Source organism: Brugia malayi (assembly GCF_000002995.4).
Source record: "Brugia malayi strain FR3 genome assembly, contig: Bm_v4_ChrX_scaffold_001, whole genome shotgun sequence".
Classification (NCBI taxonomy): domain Eukaryota; kingdom Metazoa; phylum Nematoda; class Chromadorea; order Rhabditida; family Onchocercidae; genus Brugia; species Brugia malayi.
In genome coordinates, this window is record NW_025062479.1 from 6,408,771 (window position 1) to 6,414,878 (window position 6,108).

The window sequence follows — 6,108 nt, forward strand, 5'->3', positions numbered from 1 at the left end:
AATTGTGGCATTTTTGGACATTAATCACAGAAGTGATCACATATAGATTACTCATATATTGAAACTGTGCAATGGATGTGAGCTGTGAACATAAAATGGACATTAGGAGAGGAAGCACAATAAATGTGGTAAACGCATCAGGCAGGCATCAACATAATCATCAATATCAGCGATCGTTAAGGTCGAGTCATAGGATCGCATCACATCATTTAGTTATCTGTCAGAAGGCGCTTCCTTTGATTTCTTCCCTCCTTGATAGTAAAACACCTTTTGCGTGCACTATTTCTTTCCGCAATTTCCTTCTTAGCTGCACTATTTCGCGTACTTGTCATCATCAGGCTATTTCCATATCGTTCTTATTCGCTACTGGAGGTCATTGAGTATGGCCAATCGGTCAACCAACTAAAAATCTACTTCTTTACTCTGATGCATACTTTAGCACATATCCTCGTGAACTCCACAGCTTCTCATCTCTAAAATAAACGTTATAGGCGTATTATTTATCAATCAGCCACATACGAATTATTTGACTCTTGCATTTTGTATTTTCCGCGGCAGACTAATTCCGCTTTTTCTAATGCTAAACAATTTTTTAATTTTATTGAAATGAATGAATTCAGTTTGCTCTTGTTTCTCTTTGGAGCACAAATGAATTAATTTCAAGGAGCTCATTAATACATGTCTAACTTTGCGTATTATTGCATGAGATAGATTAAATTCAAGGACATTCCGATCATAAACGCTATAGAAATTACTGACGATAACCTGATTATGTCCAAAAAAAATGAACTGTCAAATGCTTAATCCTTTTTGTATATCACTGCAGTACTATGATCATCGACAATGACACAAATAAAGCATTTTGAAATGGTAATAGGATTATGAAGAAATAAGTATTTAACTTAGAAACAACTATGAATTTATGTGAAACAGAACGCCTTATATACGATCAGATTTGAAATATCAGTCTAGGTATTTCTTCATATGTTTCATGTTACTTTTCTTTCTTTTCACTGGGAAGGGCCAACAAACTTTCTAACGTTTATTTGTTCAATTCAGTACCATCTTAAGCTAGAAAATTTTTTTGATTATAGAGGTCAGCTGCTAGAACTCTTCTATTTCTTCTCTAACGGGTTCATCTGACAGACGAGATGTAATTTTCTGACAACAAAAAGTAGTAGCAGAACCTGATAAAATTAAAATTACTGAAGTCAGTTAGAGTACATGCATATACTAATAGGAAGAAAAAAGAATTAGCATGGTTAATTAAGCATTAACCATAAGTGCAACTCACATCTTTTTCTTTCAAACCATTATCAATAATATTTATTTTTGGTCCTCATTTATGTAGTTGTCATTACAGCAGATCACATAAGCCAAAATCTTCAAAAATACTACAGACGATGTTGATCACCAGAATTCCTTTTAAATGTTTATTTTAATGAAAAAACTTTAAAATCTAATTAAAGCACTAAATCTAAGTCGCTATTACATTACATTTATAAGTATGCGTTCATATAAATAATAAATGTATGCTTGTAATTAATTAACACACTACTTTCTTCATTTTGGAGAATGCATTCTCGTTAATCATACTTATGTCATAAACAGCTTACATTTATAAAATCGAGTTCAAGGTATCGCTATCGATTGGAGACAGATCTTGGCACCTCTGAGAAATGAAAGGATACATGATGATGTTTCATTAAATTCATTAGAATTATTTTCTGAAAATGAGATCTCTCAGTGAAGAATATATATCCAGCATCATAAGAAAGTACGGCGTTTCGGAGCAGTTTCAGTTCTATAGCACGAGATAAGCTGACTCAAAATCAAACATAGTGAATGTTAAGTCAGTCCAATCATCCATGAAAAGTAGAGTAGCAAAGATGTATAAGTTACACTGCAAAAGGAACTATACATATAAAATGAGAAACTGGCATATAAAATCGTGACAGGTGCCTTTTCGTTGATTCTCGTTGCTCGACGACTTCAAGAAACTTTAATATGTTACAGTTGAATAAACTCATCGCTGTCTCAGCTGTTATCCCCATAAACTTTTACGTTACCACAATCTCCTCTGAAATTCAGAAACAGCAATTCTAGAAAAGAAAGTTGAATTAAAGTTCAGTATTTGAACTTCTTGATGAAAAGAAAAGGATTTCATTACTATATACCTTAATAATATTATTTGAGCTTCCTCGCTAATCATAATTTCTTATGGTAAAAAGAAACTAAAATTATTAGAGTTAAACGATTATTCTGTAGACCTTACCTTTAAAGAACTTTTCTTCCCAACTAGAAATGTGCTGCGCCGCCAATTTTATTCAAATAATTTGAGTAAAGTATATTTCTATTATGTTGGCCCATCAAAAAGGCTAGAATCTTGATCATTCAACTTTCTGATTGAAATACTCCTGTATTTGTTACAAAAAATAAGAAACATCGATACTAACTGTAAATACATATCATAAAAATCCATTCAAAAAGTTCCTAGATAAAAAAAAAAAATAAAACCAACCGAAAAGAACACCGATAATTGTACAGGACATATATTTTAATCAAAAAAAAAAGCAATTATAGAATAAATCTAGTAGATGAACTTTTTTCAAATAATGATATTAAAAATGTGTTTGGGAATTTTATTATTCGAACGAAGTGGTGAATTTCGTGTTATATAAAAATAACAGATTATTTAAATATTCAAAAACATTCAAATCTCAGATTTTCTAATGAACAAGAAAATTAATTTCACTATAAAAAATGCAAATAATTAAATAAGATTCAACTCAGTAATTTTGAGAAATAAACTTGAATGAACCCTACACGATATAAAAAGTAATCAGCAAAAAGATGCATCATTAATACACGAGCGACTTTGATATATTACGGTGATTTGTCATTTCCTGGTGTATTTCAGCAAAATAGAATTTTTCAGTGCTGTGGATGAAGCTAATTGTTAATTCTATGATCAGGAAATTCGCTTGAAAGATTAATGCTATAAACTTACTGCTCCTTTAGTACTTTCTTCACAATGTTACATACCATTTCGAAGAACGTTGCTCTAGAGATAAACTGCATAATATATTCAGTTAAGTAAATGAATACTTGAACACAAATTCATGGAAAAATGTTTTGCCAAGTTGTAACTTGTAACCGGAAATATCAAAACAAAGTGATGAAAGGCAATGAACAAACTGTCAGCTTTGCGAGAATAGATAACAACAGGTGGTTAGTATTTATCGTTAAGGTTTTAAGTTACATGTGATAAACCATCTGATTATTAATTGAAGTTTTTTTTTTTCGGACGGTTTTTTTTATTTTTCCCAATGACTATCTTAGTTCTGAACCCTAGTTATGAAAGTCAATATTTTGCATTACTGTCTTAAATTGAAATGAAACTGGATCGAAAAAAAAGTCATAAAAGTTATTAAATTATCAAAGCAGACTAAAGCAAATTATTATAACAAAATATTTTCAGAAAAAAAATCCAGATAAAAGAAATAACGACTTTAAAGAAATTGTTGCGGAAATTCAAATGATATATTTGAAATATGAGAAATAGAAAGCAAGAAATGCGGAAACAGAAAATTTCACTATAAAAAACAAAGGTATTTGAAGAACTGAGAAACTACCAAAAAATGAAATGGAGAAAAAGTGAATGCTCGGGTATAATGCAATAAATTAGCTGAGCGTGTATGATCGGAACAAAGAACCATATACAAATCTTTCTGATTAAGGTACATGTAGAAAAGATGCAACTTTTTTGGATTTTTATATACATATCTATATCTCATATGAAATTAAGAATAATAGTCTATAATTTAGCAATTAAGAAAAGCTTGCGAAACTACACGGCGAAAATCACTTGAAACTGAAAAAACGCTCAGTTTGATGCACCGATTTTCAATAATCAGAAGCGTTTCAAAATAAACGTAAGTCTTTTATTTCAAAACTTTTCGAAACTGGATGTTAGCTCTTGTTGATAAAAAACAAGTGCCTATAAAGAGAAATCCAATACAAAATAATTAGCATAATGGTATTTTATTTTAGCAAACGATTACAATAAATTCCAACTGGTTTAAAACTTTCATCTTCTCTAGAACAAGATACTTATGTGATTCCCATCAAAAATCCAACAGTTGAACGGTGCAAGCTAATACTACTTTTGGAATACCAAATTTTTAATTAAAAAAAATCTTAGCCAAATTGGAAAAATTCCCAGCCAGCTATCTATGGAATCCAACCGAATATAGTGAGATAACCCTTCCCAAATATTCCAGACAAGCATTTTTAAATCCTAAACCAAAGTTTCTGTTAATTTGATTCACACTGAAATTTTTTACAAATTTATAGAATAAATTGATCAGATACTCTAGTAATTGGATAGAACTAACTTTAGTAACTTAAGCAATTTGTCCATATTTTCAAAGTCTTATTTGTACTACTTCTGCTTTCAAATTGAAACACAAATATATCTGCAAAGCAACAACAACAAAATCTGAATAGAGCCCATTTGACAGGTGGTCATTAATTATCCTGTAAATACATAAGATCATAGATATACACAGAAGAAAAATAATTGGAAACAAAAGTCAAGTCATAATTGTTACTTCAACTAAACAAAAAAGTACACAAAATGAGATAGATGGAATTGCAATCCACTTCAGTCCAACAACAACAGTACAAATGATGTGACAGACAGAATCAGTTCTTTTGCAACCTATCGTCATGATTTATGCAGTTTCTCAACCTTGAAATTTATGACGTGTTCGAAAAGTTCATTAGAACATTGCAAAAACCAAGATTTATAGAGAAAAATAACTGGTTCTGCTATATTATACCCTCTATTTCAAAGTGAGTCGCAAAAACTATACCATAAACAAGTATATAGAATGTTAGCATCAGATAAAGATTATATCAAAATACTGCAATAACATTTTATTTCTATATTTTAATAAATAATAAAACAACATGAAATAAACGCAAATATAATGAAGTCAACATTGACCATTATAATACGTAATACAAAAGAGAACTATAACGAATTAATAAATGATGATGTTGAAGAGAGTTTCTTTTGTTTTTACGACTGGTTTCATTTATTTTAAGGTTCTAAAATTAACAAAGCAAAAGGCACAGCATCATAACCTGAACAGTAACACAGTAAACACTCACAAGGTGTAATTATATTTTGCTATGTTCAGCATTGATTATCCTTTTGAAGAAATTATAATTATGGCAGAAAAAAGAATTTATTTTTGAGAGAATTATACCTTATCAATGATGTAAAACGTTTTATTTTACCATTCATTTAAATTTATAAGAGCGCTTGTATCACTTCACGTGAGCAAATACTGATTCAAATTAAATATACTTCAATAAACCAGTGAGCTCAAGTAACTGAGCAATTTTTTAAAATCATTGAAAAAGCACATCTTTCCTATGACAATTTGAAATTTAAATAGCAGTTTTATATTTTGAATATATTGAGAACTTTTTTATATGGAAAACAACAAACATTATGAATTCCAAAATAAAACTTTTCCTTTGGATGAGTGACTGAGAATATCTGAGATTCTAAGTCATCGTTTAAAAGCATATATCTATTTTACAAAATGATTTTTATCATTTTCCAATGGTTTTTTTTTTCAATATCGTCGTGAAAATTATTCTTATTTTAACATTATATCAGTTACTCATGTGGAAGTGAACGTTCGAATAGAAGATCCTTACAACTCTTAAACACAAAAAAAAAAAAAACAATAATGCCTGATCAATACCTTCACTGTTGATTTGTAATCATCCGTTGTAAGTTGATCCTTTATCCTTGACAAGGATTGTAACTATAGCGTTTGTCACTATGTTATAAATTTTATGAACTTAAGAGCTCACAAAGTCTTTATTACTCTTGACCAATTATCAAAAAAATTCGCATCCGTAAGTTTAAAACTGCTCATTTTAATTCCCCTTGTGATCGTTGCAAGAAGAATTTCACTTTTTTCTTAATTTCCAAAGCTTCCATCGAAAGTTATATTCTCATTGTGGCCAGTTGACTCATCTTTTTCCAGCCATGATAGTCCTTTCCACCATATTTCCCAAGTTTTG